This window comes from Pteropus vampyrus, unplaced genomic scaffold (genome assembly GCF_000151845.1).
Source record: "Pteropus vampyrus isolate Shadow unplaced genomic scaffold, Pvam_2.0 Scaffold121, whole genome shotgun sequence".
In the NCBI taxonomy this organism is placed as follows: Eukaryota; Metazoa; Chordata; class Mammalia; order Chiroptera; family Pteropodidae; genus Pteropus; species Pteropus vampyrus.
In genome coordinates, this window is record NW_011888902.1 from 884,688 (window position 1) to 900,374 (window position 15,687).

The 15,687-nt window shown below is 41.5% G+C and overlaps 1 protein-coding gene and 1 pseudogene across 1 annotated transcript in view; both read right to left on the reverse strand.

Moving 5' to 3' along the window:
* Positions 1–15,687, reverse strand: part of ESRRG (estrogen related receptor gamma) — a 445,088-nt gene that overhangs the window by 217,217 nt on the left and 212,184 nt on the right. The gene's annotated exons all lie outside the window — the stretch shown is intronic.
* On the reverse strand, positions 3,003–3,121 carry LOC111743778 (annotated as a pseudogene).

Here is a 15,687-nt window from a genome sequence, read left to right on the forward strand (position 1 = left end):
TTTTTTTATTCCCTTTGGGTACTTATTTGACTCGTTATGAACCATTTGATTTCGCTGGTATACATTTTTAAACATATTTAGACTCATTCATGTGGATGACTTTTTTTTTCTGGACTCACAGAGACCCATGCGCAAACACACACGGCATACCCCACACTGATCTTTCCCGAACCATATTTCATCTGTACAAGGTGCAGTGGCCACTAAGCTAGCTGTTTTCCGAATGACCAGAAGTGCACTCTGTTCGTAGAGCTGTATGCTTTCCCCTTGGGGACAATGTGTCACCTCTACAAGTCAAGGACCTAAGATTACACCGACTGTCTTGAATCTAGTTTAACCAATTTAAACTTTAAAATGACATCTACAGCACTAAACTTGCAAGACAGGTTCCAGAATATTTTATAAACACACAGCTTAGTCATCTCAAGAATCTTCCCTATTCAGAGTTTTCTCATCTTAAAGGAGGAAAGAGTGGATCGTCACAGGAAATAAATACATCATGAGCAATACTGGCCATAAACCTTTAAGAATCTCAACTCAAAGGATTTGGGGGGTGGGTGGGGGGGAACGAAACAAATTGATAAACAGCCTGGAATAAACACATCTTGCTAATCAGTTTATACACTTCACAATCTTACCACAAGGAGTCGACCCAAAGCAGGACAAATAGAACCAAACGAAAGGAACTCTTAGGATTGTTTCACAAAGAACATTAACAAATTACTTAATATCAGCCTCTTATGCATTGGGCCCTGGGTCCGAGCATAGTTTCAACCTCTTCTTCTTCAAACAATGCATTCACAAATGTCCAAACAGGCCCCAGCTAACACACAGACACCAGGCAGAAAATATATTTCGTTTCCATTTGAAAGAACAGGATGACAAACAAAATTGAAGAGGAAAGGAAAGGTAGATTCCTGCTGTCTGCCACAGATTTTATTGTATTTTGATCATAATCATTTCTTAAAAGATCCTAACAGTGCATTCTCATGTTGCTAAAAGAGCATGAGAAACAGTCTTGCTGTGTTTGCATATTAATAGCTATTTCTAGTTCCCACCTTCCTTTTTTTAAAATCAACAGGACTAACATGAATTAAAATGTTTATAGTTGCTACACGGTTTTTAAAGTAATTTTGATTTTGTATTGCTCATCTGCTATTTGCTAGATATTTAAAAGTAAACCAGGCATTGCAAATTTAGGTTTTCCAAATTGCCTCGTCATCTACTTTTCCAGTTTTTCCTCGAGATTATAAACTTTTGAAAAAATGTTTAACTTCTTGAACCATCTTCTCTTGCTCTCTTGGATAAAGCGTGTGTAATATAATTTACCGTACTACAAAAAGCAAACCAAGACTATTAGAAACCACTATCTTTAATTCCAAAAGAGAATCACAATGAACAGCCCTGGAAAAAGCATCTTAAAGGACAAGCAGGAGGCCTAAACACCCAACTCCCTTCTGCTCCCTCAGGAGCTGTGTGGCCTTGTGCAGGTCACCTCATTGATCCATCCTTGGTTTCCTCATCTGAGCGTTGGGATTGCTTTGATGTTGGAAATCCTCTTAAGAACACACCCTTCCTGCTGAGATCACTAAGACTTCTTTCGAAGTCAGTATGACTATTTTACTCTAAATTTCCACCAAACCCCTATCAATTCATCAAACCTCATTTTCTGTTGCGTTTCATTTCTAGGGTACAGGCTTTGATATTTAAATTATTGTCTCTACTGGCAAGAACCAATCATTTCTACTGAAAATGATCACTTCCACAGAAGCCCTAATAAAATCCTTTCCTTTTGACAAAGCTCTCGTCCTGTAAATCCATCCCATTCCCAAATTACTGAGTCTGTGTTTAAAAAAAAAAAAAAAAAAAAAAAAACAGACACACACACACACATTCTCTGGGGTACAATTACATAACCTCAGTAACACACCAAACTCTTTTCCCAGTGCGTCTGGGAAAGTGGTGGGGGTGGGGAAGACAGGGAAGTAATGGAGGCAACAACCCGGTTTCTGTTTAATTAAGTCAGGATTATTTCACTTTCATTTTGTCGAGCTAATAATATACATGGTAAAATGTCAGTAAAAATTAAATTATAAACTACGGTAGCTCCGATGGGAAAACTGACTTCAGTTATGTTGTATTTCCAACACACTTACCATTGTAAAATATCAAATGCGTTTTATAGGATCCCACATGCTTTCCTATAATCTGAATGGCATGTATTTACAGAGCAATCGTTAACATTTCGAGATTATACATTAATAAGTGAGTTGCAGTTATATTCTTTCCTGAATGTTAAGCACCATGAGCTAAATGCAGAAAACATTCAAGGTCAATGTCCCGTTTTAGACCTTTTCAGGCAGCTGTAATATTATGATAATCAAGCTTAAAATATTCCTATAGAAAGAGTAAATTAGCCTTTTCACTTGAAAGATGATTATGATAAACAATAAACCTAAGAGAGGACAAAATTCCTATTTTTAAAAGCCATAAATTGTTGACTCAATCATGTGTGTGATAGTCTTGTCCAAAATAAGGGTGGCTTAACTCTGGGGCGGAGGGTCGTGGAGGCAGAGGGGAAAGTGGAACAAATATGACCAATTTCAGAATGAGCTATGCTTGCTTTGATCTCGGCAAAACGATCTAATTACCCACATTAACCACCCCATGTCACCTATATTTGATGCTAAAAATGTATATATCCACGAAACATCAAAAAAAAGCACAAAGTATTTTTTTCCTGATGGATATGAATGTTCAACACTTCGAAAGGTCTCTTTTCTCCTTGCTTCCTTTAACCCTTTTGCCCAAATTTTCAAAGGCCCAGTAAAGAAAAAAGGGAGAGATGTAGCATCTGGAGTCCATAGAAAATACAGGCTTAAAGAGGTCGTTATGCTTTTTTATTTATTTATTTATTTATTTATTAATTTTTTAGGCGAGGCAACCCTTGGTTGACCTCACAGACTGCAAGGACCCTGTCAGCTTACAAGCCTTTATTTTTACGCCTCCAGCACCTGGTCTTCCTCGGTGGTCTCCCATCCAAGTACTAACCAGGCCCGACCCTGCTTAGCTTCCGAGATCAGATGGGATTGGGCTTGTTCAGGGTGGCGTGGCCGTAGACTTATTATCATGCTTTTTTGATATTTGAACTGTCTAACACATGTCTAAAGACTTTTTTTATAAATGAATACATTTGATAAAAATCTGCCTCCCCCAAACAAGAGAAATTAATTAGTGCGTGAGTGTGCGTGCGCGTGTGCGTGCGCGCGCGTGCGTGATGCCTGGCAAGTTCGAAGACTCCAGAAGGCCTTCTAGCAGGGGGGTGATGGCTTGTTAAGGAGCCGTGCCTTGGGCTCAGATTCCGAGACGAGGAACGAGGCTTTGGACTAGAGTCCCCTCGCCTACCTGAGTCTCGGCCTCTTCCTGTCATAAACAGGAACGACAGCAACGACAATCTTGGAAATCGCTATGGGATGAACTGAGTGAAGCCAGCTGAGGGGACCACGTGACTCAGTGGGGCCAAGGACACCTGGCTCGTGCCAGCTCTTGCGTTAATACTTCACAGCGCTCGCTCCATACACTCTCGAAAGTGCCTCAGTTTGGATAATAAATTTTCCTCTCATCTTACACATGATGAGCCCTTCTGCGAATGCTAGCCATATTATTTTTAAATCTCATTGAATGAAAGAGGAGATATAACAGAATGATACCGGCCATTCGTTTGGCCTTCTTCTTTGACTAGGAGTTCAACATACTGAACATAGAAAGGAAAATGACGTTGAAGCACTTCCCCAGTGAAAACACCAATAACTTTTACCATAGCAGGGTGTGAACTGCTTGGTCTCAAACTGACACACATATGCACTGGCTCAATGTAATGACAGCAAAAAATAAAAGGCTTGAGGATGACAGACCTGGTGAAGTGAAGTGGTTCTGCTGACTTCCCAGAACATTCGATCGTACATTGTTCACCAGAAAGAAAGAGAGAGAGAAATTTCTCATACCCCTTTTCTCTTCCTTTAAGGCTCTTCTCCCACAGCCCTCCACAGAGCTGCTCGGTCAATAACGCTCTTGATTTTATTACTATCCCAAGCTCAAGCTCATTCACTCAGGAGCGCCTTTGATCAGATATCCCAAAAACTCAATTTCTTCACAAGGCCTTGCTGTTGTTACACTGAATGACCACTAATCTATAGCAGGACGGAAAAGTCCGGGCAACGTGAATTACAGGCAGCAAAAGACCATGGAGAATATGGGTCCCACTTGTTATCACACAGGTGAGGAAAATAGGGCTCAGAGTAGCTGAGAGCCTTAACCCAGGTGACACACCCAGGTAGTAAAAAAAACTCATATTAGAAAAGATGCATTTCGCCCTTTTCCAGTGCTTACTTCGAAAAAAGCTTGGAATGTTAATCTCACAATTGTTGACCATGTACCAGTGCCTAGAACTCTAGCTGAGAGCTAAGCCCTCCAAGGACAAAGGTCCTAAAGTATGAGCCAAGGGACATCGGATCTATCCCAAGAGATAAATACCCTAATCTATACCAAATTGTCCTCGACCTTCTCCAGAAGCTTAGAAAGATAAAACGAGTCACCTATTAAAAAGAAGTGGGGGTGAGTTCGAGATAAATTCACTCTCTTCCTTGGCTAATCCATTGCCCTTTTCTAAGCATATTCTGATCACTTCTTTGAAAGGTCCAGTTTTGATTAGATGACCACCCACACCTTTCCCTAATCTAAGGCCTACCCAGCTGTGATCCGTGGAACTGTGCCTGCTCTGACAGTGTCCCCAAGGCCAGGGATGGAGCTTGCTCCCTCTTCCTGTCGATGTTAGAGGAACACAATGAATATGTGCTGGATGAATGAAGGAATGAATGAACGGACTAATGACAGATGTTCTTACTCAGTTTACTATTATTCAGTTTAAGGGACATTAAATTTACATGTAAAGATTATAATTCAGTTGCATCGTTAGAATAAACTAGGAAAATTTAAAAAGATAAGATGATTTAAAAAAAAAAACAAAAAAACAAGAAGCGACGAGAGAAAAAAAAAACAAAAAAAAAAAAAGAAGAGGCCCAGGCCTGCTCTGCCTAGGTAGAGACTCAATCGGTCTCTTCCATCTGTTCGTTTACTCATCCGCTGAATACCGAACGCTCTCAGGAAGGAGGTGGAATTCTCTTCTTACGCAAGAGGAAGAAGGGAATGACTTAATCAGCAGAAAAAGACAAAGGCCCTGTCTTTCGGCTGCTCTCCGCTCCTCTCTACTGTCTGTAATTCCTGAAGTCCTGTAGGTTCCACTTGGGGGTTTTATTCCAAGAGCCAGGCCCTGATGAGAACACATGGCATTGGGGTGTTCTCAATGAGGCCTCCCCCACGTTTCTAGAAAACCACGCTTTGGGTGCAAAAAAAGAGGGAGGCAAAGAATATCTTTCCCATTCCCTTGGTAGATTGAAATAACAGGAAGGGGGGGAGGGGGGCATGAGGAGGAAACTGAGCACTGAATCCAGAGTTCTTATCTCACCTGGAGTTCGTCACTAAGGACACGGCTATTCGGAACATGAGCTTCATCCAAGCAAACCTGGTGTTACAGAAAAGCCAGTAACATAATTAAAGATCCCAATTTTTTTTTTTCCCAGAGTTCAGTTACCACTTGAATTGGAAAATTAAGTAAATCAGAGATAATTTTCATTAGTGAGAAGAGGGTTCATTCATCCTTCAATAAATGAGACCTCTAAACAAAGAAGTAGAATTTAACGAAGGGATAAGATTTCCCTAACTTTAGATTTTTTAAAATATAGCCAGGTTGAAAAGCTTAACTGTCTAGAAATTTTTAAAAGTATAAGTAATGAGCGGAGTATCTAATATTTTTGCTATAATTTAACATTAACGAAGCAGTTTTATACACATAACTTTTGTTATTTTTACTCCCATTTTCTCGATGATAAAACTGAGGCTCAAAGAGTTTATTTGACGCCTCAAAGACATTAGGTTGTTTGTTATGTTGTGAAGTCAGCATCTAAATTTCTAGGCTTTTTTTTTTTTTAATTGTACATCTTTGGTACTCCCAGGGTCTAGCTGTTTCCTGTAAACCTTTTTGAATCCTCTTAAAGAGACACACAAGGAGGACAGAAAAGCCTTCACCAGTATGCCTTTAATTTTATTTAAGGAAAGTGGAATAAAGTTGTTCCGTATGATCACACCCTGTTCCTTTCTCACTAGCGAAATGCTCCCCTTTTGGATGCCCGCTCTGTACAGACGCTCTGTAAGTTTCCTGGGATGAACACAGACCAGCGAGAATTTAAAATACAAATAGGAAAGCTGAGGTCTCGATTTTCCTTCTCCGTCACTGATTTCACTCAGAAAGCTTTGATTTAGCTCCTCATTGACTAGTTTCTTTTCTCCAAGTTTCACAGCGATGCCACTACCCTCTAATTCTCAAATATCTAAGCCAAGGAACAAGGAGACCCAAGGAGACACAAAACCATTCCTCATTAGAACAAAAGCGACAACAATTTTTAAAAATTTAAATTAAATTTAACAATCACCACATTTGCCTGGAATTTTTCCAATATTTCTTCATTAATTAGAAAAGAACTATCATTGACTCATATACTGTAATAGCTTTATAAACCTCAGTGTTCTCATTAGAATGATTCTGCTTCATCTCTCTAATCTTTCTAGAATGCTGTAGAAGGGGACAGCATTGCATAGTGCCAGGTGCTCTTGGGCCTGGCTGTATTATTGCTAAGAAGATCTTGGAAGGAAACGAGGCCACAATTTGTTTTCTCTATTAGCAAAGATGATTAAGTGAGGCAATATTAGCTGCAATGGGCTCTTTCTGTGGTCAGGGCTTCCCAGTGTGGCCCCACGATGGCCTCGTTCCCATCGATCGAGCAGTCAGTCCGACTCAATTATTCAATCCCGATCAATATTTTGAGATGTAGGACGTATAAATGTAAACATTTTGTTTATTTTTACCAGACTTAATTCATGGGCTCTTACCGAGGACGGTTGGGGGGAGAGAAAGTTATATTTTATAAATAAACCATTTAGTACTGCAAAGAAAAATGTTCTTTTCCTTGTAATTCTGGCTTTCATTGAGTCAGCTTTAATGTTTAGCAACACAGTCCGCAGGGTGGACAGAACCTCCATTGACTACTATGGCTAGTTCGGACAGGAACATGGCTCTTGAACTTTCAGAAAACTCTGAATTAGGTTCTTTTTTTAGTTAGTGTATGCGCATTCGTTTTACCTCACTGTTCATGCTTCAAGATCTGAAGTGACAGCCTTAAAATTTTGCCTCATATGGAGATCAGAAGAGCTACAGAGTGGCTCACTCCTTGCTGAGTCTGGCCTCTGCCATTTTTTAGCTGGTGACCCGTAGGCTGGTGAATTAAAGTCGGCTATGTCTCGGTTTCCTCATTTTAAAATGGTGAAGTCTCTAACCTCTTGCTGCTGTTAAGAGGATTAAATGAAATGGCTCAGATAGCAGTGGTTCCAATATTTGGAAAAATCCTGATCTCTAGGCCACACCTCAGTCAATTGTCCATCATCTTTGACATCAGGAGTTGAAAAATCTCCACAGGTGAATTCAATAAGCTGCCAAAGCAGAGATTTGAGAACTCCTGGCAAACTGCTTAGCACAGGACCTGGACCACTGTTTTACCATTATGGAACCATGTCAAAGAAGTGTAAGTAAAAGCATAGCACTGGATATCGGACAACCTAGTTTCAATCCCAGTTTTCCAGCTTGTCGTCCGTGTGATCTTGGACAAGTACCTGAGCCGTTTTGTCTCAGTGTCACCATCTGCGAAGGACAACAGTTAACAGGAGGGAAGAGACGGAAAAAACACGTGTCCTGCTCATGTCTCAAGGTCGTTATGAGAACAAACGAGGTCATGTAAACCCGAGCCCGTTACAAATCACGCAGGTGTAAGGCGAGATGATTCTTACACATACCCCAGAAAAACTATTTCTAACCTGCAGAAATGTCCGTGGCTCATGTGTCCTGTCCGGTCACTCGATGCGAGTGACTTCTCAACCTTCACTAGTCCTGCCGACGAGACATCATGCTTTTGTCTTTGAGGCCATGCTAACATTCCACAGGCCCCCCTTAATCATGGCATGAGATGACTTGCTCCACACGATAGCCATCTGGGGACTTCTGGAAACTACTAGACCTTGGGTGTCACCCAAAGTCCCTAAGTCAGAATCTCTGAGGGTGGGGTCCGCATGGCGGGATTTGGGGAGCAGTCCGCTGGCGATCGCCAACTGCGGCCAAAGTCGAGAGAAAGGGGGAAAAAAGCTGAAGTTAAGCTTTGCGGAAGTGGCTTAACGTAAACTGAAAACACGTGTGGGCCTCAGCTTTTGCTCGATGCGACGCTGAAGAGCCACACTGTGGTGGCTCCATCACTTTACGAAACTTAACTACAGTATGCGCGGCGCGGCCAGGCATCTAGGAGGAAAAAGTGAGCCGTCAAGTGCCGATCACTGAGGTGCTGCGTCTGCTTTAAAAGCACGTTCTAACCCCGTGCTTCGGAATGAAAACGGATGTGAAATGGTTCAACGAAATATCGGCGTGCTGGCACAAACAGTGAAGTGAGTTGCTTTTCATTTTCTCATATTCTCAGGCCTCGTCGGAATGGCTTTACGATGAGTGTGGGTGATTTTTTCCAACGGGTAATAATAGTCAAACAGAATAGTGTGTGGGTGTGTGGGGCGGGGCGTGGAATGAGTGGGGGCAGTTTGCTAGATGGAGGTACCAGATGCCAGGCCTGAGAGGGGAAAAACGGCCGTCATGTAAAAAACGCTAGGACTTACAACAATTCTAGGTCTTGGCGGATTCTTGAATGTGCACGCCCATGTTTCTCTTCTCTCTGCTTTTCCTTGTTCCTTCTGCTCAGCAAAATCTTACTCATCCTTAATACTTAGTCCACCCTGGGAGGTCAGGGGAAGCTTCTCCTGGAGAGCAGTCTGGCATCGATGATCTCTACTAACCAAACACCATTGACGTTCTCCTCCTACTTGTCTGACTGCCCCCGTGACGATAAGCTTCTTGAGAATAAAACTGCCTCCTGTTCAACTTTATAAATAATCCCAGCTCTTAGGACAAGTGCACAAAAGAGGATCTCTAAAGACTCATTAAACTGAACTAAAAAGCCTCCTGGCTGTGGGAAACAGGCAGGAATTCCTAAAGAGGTAAGAATAAGATGTCATATAATCATAGCTCAATTTTTTTTTTATAAATAACACTTAGCAAAGAAGATTCCTGTATATAACTGTCTTTGCTGATCGTTCAGACTTTCTTTTTGAGGCTAAGTGACAGAGCTGCCAAGGGCTCTTGCCCAGCAGACTGAACTGGTAGGTTCTTTGAAACGCTAATGTTTGATTCTCTAGGGACCGGTACGTGGGGTCTGTACCAGTGATTCTCAAAGTAAAGCATCGGTATTACTTCATGGCAATGCTCAAGCCCCACCTGGAGAAACCCTGAGGGAGGGGCACAGCAATCTATGGTCTATCAAATCTTCCAGGTGATTTTAATGCACCCTCACGTTTGAGACCCACTGGTCTAAGCTAAAGGACTGAGAAGAATAAAACAGAGTCTGGGTGTCCAACCTCTTTTGAAAGTCGATTTTCCCAGCATGGCCGTGGACCCCCACACTCTGATGAGCAAGTGTTTCTGAACACAGTTATATTTAAAACTCCTACTTCTGTCTGTCTCTTCTAGAGTATCCAGACAAAGGTCTTCCTTCTTGACTATTTTCCCTGCAGATGGTCTTGTAAATGTGGCCACAGACACATCTCAAGTCCTGAGTCTGACTCCGGACCTCCGGAATGTCCTCCCCTTCTCTACAGAAGAACAGTCCTCTGAGTCACTGACTTGCTCTTATTCTATGCTTAATAGGCCTGACCTGTGCAATATTTTTTTATCTGTCTACAGTCCTATCTCTAAATTCTCTATTTTGAATGAATACCGATTTTGTGACACGAAGTCTTCTATATAATGAAATGCAAACAATGAAAGGGCTAAATCAGTTTACAAAAAAATCTATTTGTCAAACAGTGTGGAGAAGTTCCCAATTTAGTCTGGGCAGTTCACACAGCTCTTGATAAGGGAGTTAAAAACGTAGCTGTTCTCAGAATGAAAATAAAGGCACGTGTACCACAGGTATATTTTCCCTTCAAGAGTCTTTGTTGTAACCTGTATCTAATTAAATGCCTTTACACAAGAGACCTTCACACACAGCAGAACTGAAGCGTTTTCTTTTCGAGAAGGGAGCTGGAATAAGGGAGCAGAATGACACTAGCTTCCCACATTCCAGTTCTTACATTACATTTACATTGCTATACAGCTTCATCATCGGGACAAAAAAAAAAAAAAAAAGTGCAAGGAGAGGCCTTTTTTGTTCCATTTCGGACTAGAGAGAAGGCTAAACCCTGCAAAGGAACGCGCCGACCATTTTTTAGAAAGGAAGAAGAAAGAAATAGCAATCTTGCTCAGATGCTTGTGGAAAAACTACATTTCCGCACACCTTTCTACGCAACTAACAAGAGCTAGAAAATTATCAGGAACTTAAAGGGCTCGAATTTTTAGTTTTACTATTTTGCTCACTCCTAGAGTTCATTTGCAGGCAGAGGCGTTCCCTATTAAACTTGACATTTATTGTAGCGGCTTTGAATTTACCACGTCACCTTTATCAATACAAGATTTTGTAATATATTGACATTCTTAAGTTTCTCCACTTTCTGAATTTAGCTATTTCATTGGGCAGCATTTAAAATGTTACTTTTCGGTTGATATTTTTTAAATCACCTAAGAAACTGATTCTCAGATATAACTGGCACTGTGTTATCACAGTTCCTAACCTGTGCCTTCTATTTTCATAACCCTGTCCCCATACGGGAGGACTTACGACGTAATGGAATTGCATCGGGTATAAAAACAGAACACTGTCTAAACAGAAAAGTCATTTCTAGAGAATTAAAAGCTTTTTGAGGTTAGCGTAATGTGTATTATAATTATTTCTTTATACCTGGAGCTACACATGTAGATCCCCCAAGCTAAAACGGCATCCCACACACCTTGCAGACACACACGCCCGTGTGCGCACACACACTGCTTCTTCACCTGGAAACTCGGGAAGATCACCCCCTCGCTGAAGGCATCTCTTATCATGCCATCATTCGGTGCCCCCCTATCCGTTTGTATATAATTTCATTACTCCCATTACACTGTGAGCTCCTTGAAGGCAGAAACCTGTCTTACTCCCTTCAAATGCTTGGAATACGACTCGGCCTGACAGAGAGTAGATGTTCAATAGCTGTTGACTGAATAAATGAATGAAAAAAATGCAAGCATAGCCGGGCACCTGCCTCCTGAGCTCTGGATTCTTACATTTATGAGTAAGATTAATTTACAGCCATCAGAAAATACCACACTTTTGCATGTAAGTGCTTGGAATAAATGTGTAAGTTTTTAAGAACCGTCGATTCCAACCTTAAGTCACCTCTGTATTCTCAAAGTTAAATTCCAACTGCCTGAATCTCCTAACTAAGGATTTAACTGGTCTCTCTCCCTCCTTTTTTCTGCTGCTTTCTAATCCATTTCGTATGCTGTTCGAGCACTTTACTCCGTGTTTTCCATTTCGACGGGACAAAAATCAAGATTTTTGTAAGCAGAAATTCAAGTCTATTTACAATCTGACCTAAATCTTCTTTCCTAGCATAGTTTTTACAATTCTGCTTCAAGCAAACTAAGTAGAACCATCTCCACTGAACTCAAACGTACTGAATGCATTCCTGCTTCCAGCACTTCTGGTCCAGCTATTCTCATCATCGTATACTGAAAGTCCACATAGATGTGATACATCTTTACAAGGAAGATGACAGCCTTCAAAAAGGATACAGACAATTCTATTTGGGAGAGAAGAGGAAGGAGGTGGGTTTTCTGAGATAAGTTTTAAAACTTATCAGAAGATGGTGGGGGTCGGGGGAGGGATTCCAGGTAAGTCACAGCCTTTAATGACAGAACAGAAGTATTAGATCCTATTTTTTCAATGGAGTGTTAGTGCCTTGAGGACGGGAGTTCCTGGTTCATCTTAATAATCCCAATAGTACCTATCAGAGTCTTGTTTACAGCAGCTGACCAACAAATATTTCTTTAATGAGTCTTTATCCGTTATGGCACTAACTGACCCCAAATCTTTCATATGGTGTCTTCCATATAGTAGGTACTCAATAAATACCAGTTAAATGAATGAGAGATTTCTGACCTTTCAGTTCTTTGAAAAATGCAAAAGCGGAAAGAGAGGCACAGAGTGAATGAAATTTCAGTTATCGGGGAAAAAAAAATTCTTAAGAAGAAACATGAATGGTTATGACCACAAAATAATTTTATTTTGTTTACGTGCCAAAGATACCCTGTAAATAAAAACTAGTTAAAATGTTGTATTTGCATTGCCCTCTGGTGTTGGACGCTCCCAGACAACAGAAACCCTCAAACTTAGAGTTTAGGGAGATTTTACGTCAAAGAAAGGAAGGGTTCCACCTTTCCCGATAAATGCAGAATGTGCGTAGCACTGAACAGGACATGTAGTGCCTTTCAACGTTGCTTCACTGTTTAAAGATTGAATTCTTAACTCCAATAAAGCATGGAGCCCCCAGTTCATTTGCTTAATGGCGCGAACGCCTCCTTCTGCACAGTCGCAGCCTCACCAGGAGGGCTATTCGAGACCCACGGGATGAGGCTGCGAGCTGTACTCCGGCGCTCTGTATACAAGGCGTGTGTGAGAACGCAAGAGGAGATGACTTTGCACGCGTAGCCAACCGTGAAAGTCCATCCCTCTGCCAGATTTGAGAAGTAGGAGTCGTCGATGAGTAGAAAACGAAAGTTACAACACAGGCACCATCTATGCGCTGGCTATGAGTGGCAGGAGCGCTGTCACGATGGCTGAAATAGTACCATACGCCGTCCCACAAGTGATTCTCAGGATCGTGGAGCGAACCCTTCCATATCGTAGTAAATAAAACCATTTTCTGACTATGGCATAGAATTCAAGAAATCTTTCATATTAAAAATATAAAGTCTTCAGGGCGATTTAATTTAGAGAGCTGGTTTAAGTTTTCCAAAAACGGAGCACATTTGAAGGAAATCCGCGTCCCGGAAACAAACTAGAAACAGATCTTGGCGTGATTCCTTTTAAGAGTTTGCCTAGCAAGCTGTTAGCCACTAAGAGCTCTCAGCATCGTCGTCGTCACGTGACGTCGTCGTGCTCGCCATCGTGGTCCGTGTCACACCATCTCATAAGCTGACAACATGCTCAGACTGCCTTCAGCATCTTCCAGAATTCAGCTCATCCAAGCCTCAGTCATCTCAGCAACCTTCGTTTTACTGATTAGGAAACAGAGGCTTCGTAACCTACAGCGCCCTTAGTGGGTAACTGGCAGAAACAACGCTCACCCTGCTCATGGGACGCTTAACCTGGGCTCGTCACCGTTTCTCACCGTGAGGTACAGGACCTTCCTTTACTGGCCACTGCTCCAAACGTGACGCTGCGTGGAGTGCGGTTCTGCTCATTTACTTGCAGCACCATTCCCTTCTCTAACGTGCCGACAGGAAGGTTTAAAAGGGTTGAGCGCTTTCAGAGAACAAGGCTGAAGAGACCAGCCTGGGGTGGACGAGGGACCGGGAGGGAGGGAGGGAGGGATGCACTGTCTGCTGGAGTCTGTTTTACTTTATGTCTGAACAAATGGCAATCAGAGAGAATGCCAGACTTGAGGGCATCGCATCAGTGTATTTATCGATACTATATGTGGCCAGCACATATACCAGTCGCTAAACAAAATGTGCACACAAGAGAAATGCAAGCCCGCATCCCTTCTTTAGAAAGTAAACGTCAACTGTACAGTAGTCATAGAGTAACTAACTCCTTTGACGTTTTAATCAAATCTTTGATTTCATCTGAGTCTAGTTTGGCACACTTGGGTGTACACACACACACACACACACACACACACACACACACACACACTCTTTTTCCACACACTCCTGAAAGCAAAGGTTCGCCAATGTCAAAAAAATCCACAGATTTTAGTCAAAAAGTTTCAAAAATATACGTACCAATAAAAAAAAAAAATGAGTTTAAGAAATGCACACATATAGGACTCGTAGAGGTTATTTCCACATCTCACCATCTTTATTCCTGGCAACGCATGCTGTGTTACCTATGAGTCGTCTCTTTTTGGCTACAAATGTGTCCCATCTTCCATCTGTTCTTCTAGCAATACTGCTGGCCGGCTGCCACTGGAGCGACATCAGCCTTCATGATGTCATTCGACGAGGTTTTCTCCAGTCCCCATTTATTTCACTCTCCAGGTGAGATCAGGCAAGTATATTTTTCTTTCGTTCTCTGAGCAGGTTGTAATGCGGGCTCCATATTTGCAAACATCTCTGTTTCTGCTCTATTTATCAAGGCTCGCAGCCTACTTTGCTAGGGTCAAAAAGAGAGTCTCGAGTTCCTCAAGATACTGTTGGCTGAGCCATCGGAGGACTGAGCCCAGGGCCTTCGTGTCTTTTTATAACCAGATGACATTTAGAGGTGTGTTTATAAAGATATTTCTCTCTGAATTTTCCCAACTTCTGTTGAATTTTGCTTTTCCTTCTTTCATTGATTCAGGAATTATTTATCCAGTACCTGCCCTATTCCAGACACTGCTCGGCACAGGAATTTTTACTCTCTTGAGTTAAAGGCTGGGGCTACCCCCCGTTCACTTTTCACTTGTCAAGCATCTCACGACATAAAGGCACGCAAGTGGGTCGGCTGCACCGGTTACGAGGATGCTGAGTTTTCAAGTCAGCTCTGCCCCTTACTAGGGCTTTGTCCTCAGGAAAGTTATTTAACCGCCCTGTATATTACCTGTGATATTAGACTCATTCTGTAAATTATAAAGTGGTCAACAAATATAAGGTGGTATTATTATTTCATATAGGGTTGAATATAAGTTTTCATGCAACGTTTGTGTCAAAGAAAAACAGGAAACATTTGTTGAGCACCTACTATGTTTCAAGCACTGTGCTACGTGCTTTATATATATATATTATGTCGCCTCAAAAAAGTTCAATGCCTTCTTTCATTGTGCAATTATCTAATTTAATGTAAATAACATATATAAGTAGATTTTATGATTCTATTTTATGAAGAAAGGAAGAGAAGGAAATTAAGCTCACATTAATTTACCCAAGAAAACCCAGCCGGTAAGTGACAGAACCAGGGTATCGCCCCAGTAATTTCTGTCACCAAAGGCTACACTATGTTTCTGCTATGACATATGTTTTCTCCTGGATGAGAGGAATGTAAGATAGGCTGAAGCAAAGGAAAATAATACCTAACTGGTAAAACCTTGATACTTATAAGCAAAATGCAAATATTATTGGCAAAATATTAATTTCACGTGTACAGTGTTTTACATCCCGTCTGGTATCCACAGACCTGGAGCTTGTAGCAGTATCACATCCAAGAGTTCTTTGCTTAGTGTTCTTAATTTTCATAGCATTTTTTTTCTTGCCTGATAAGAGAACAAGAATTGTAGCAAATTTGAAAAGTTACACAGACTTATTAACGTTAAAAGATATCACTTGGAACATCATGCCATTTATTTATACTCTGCGGCTGACGATTGGCCTGT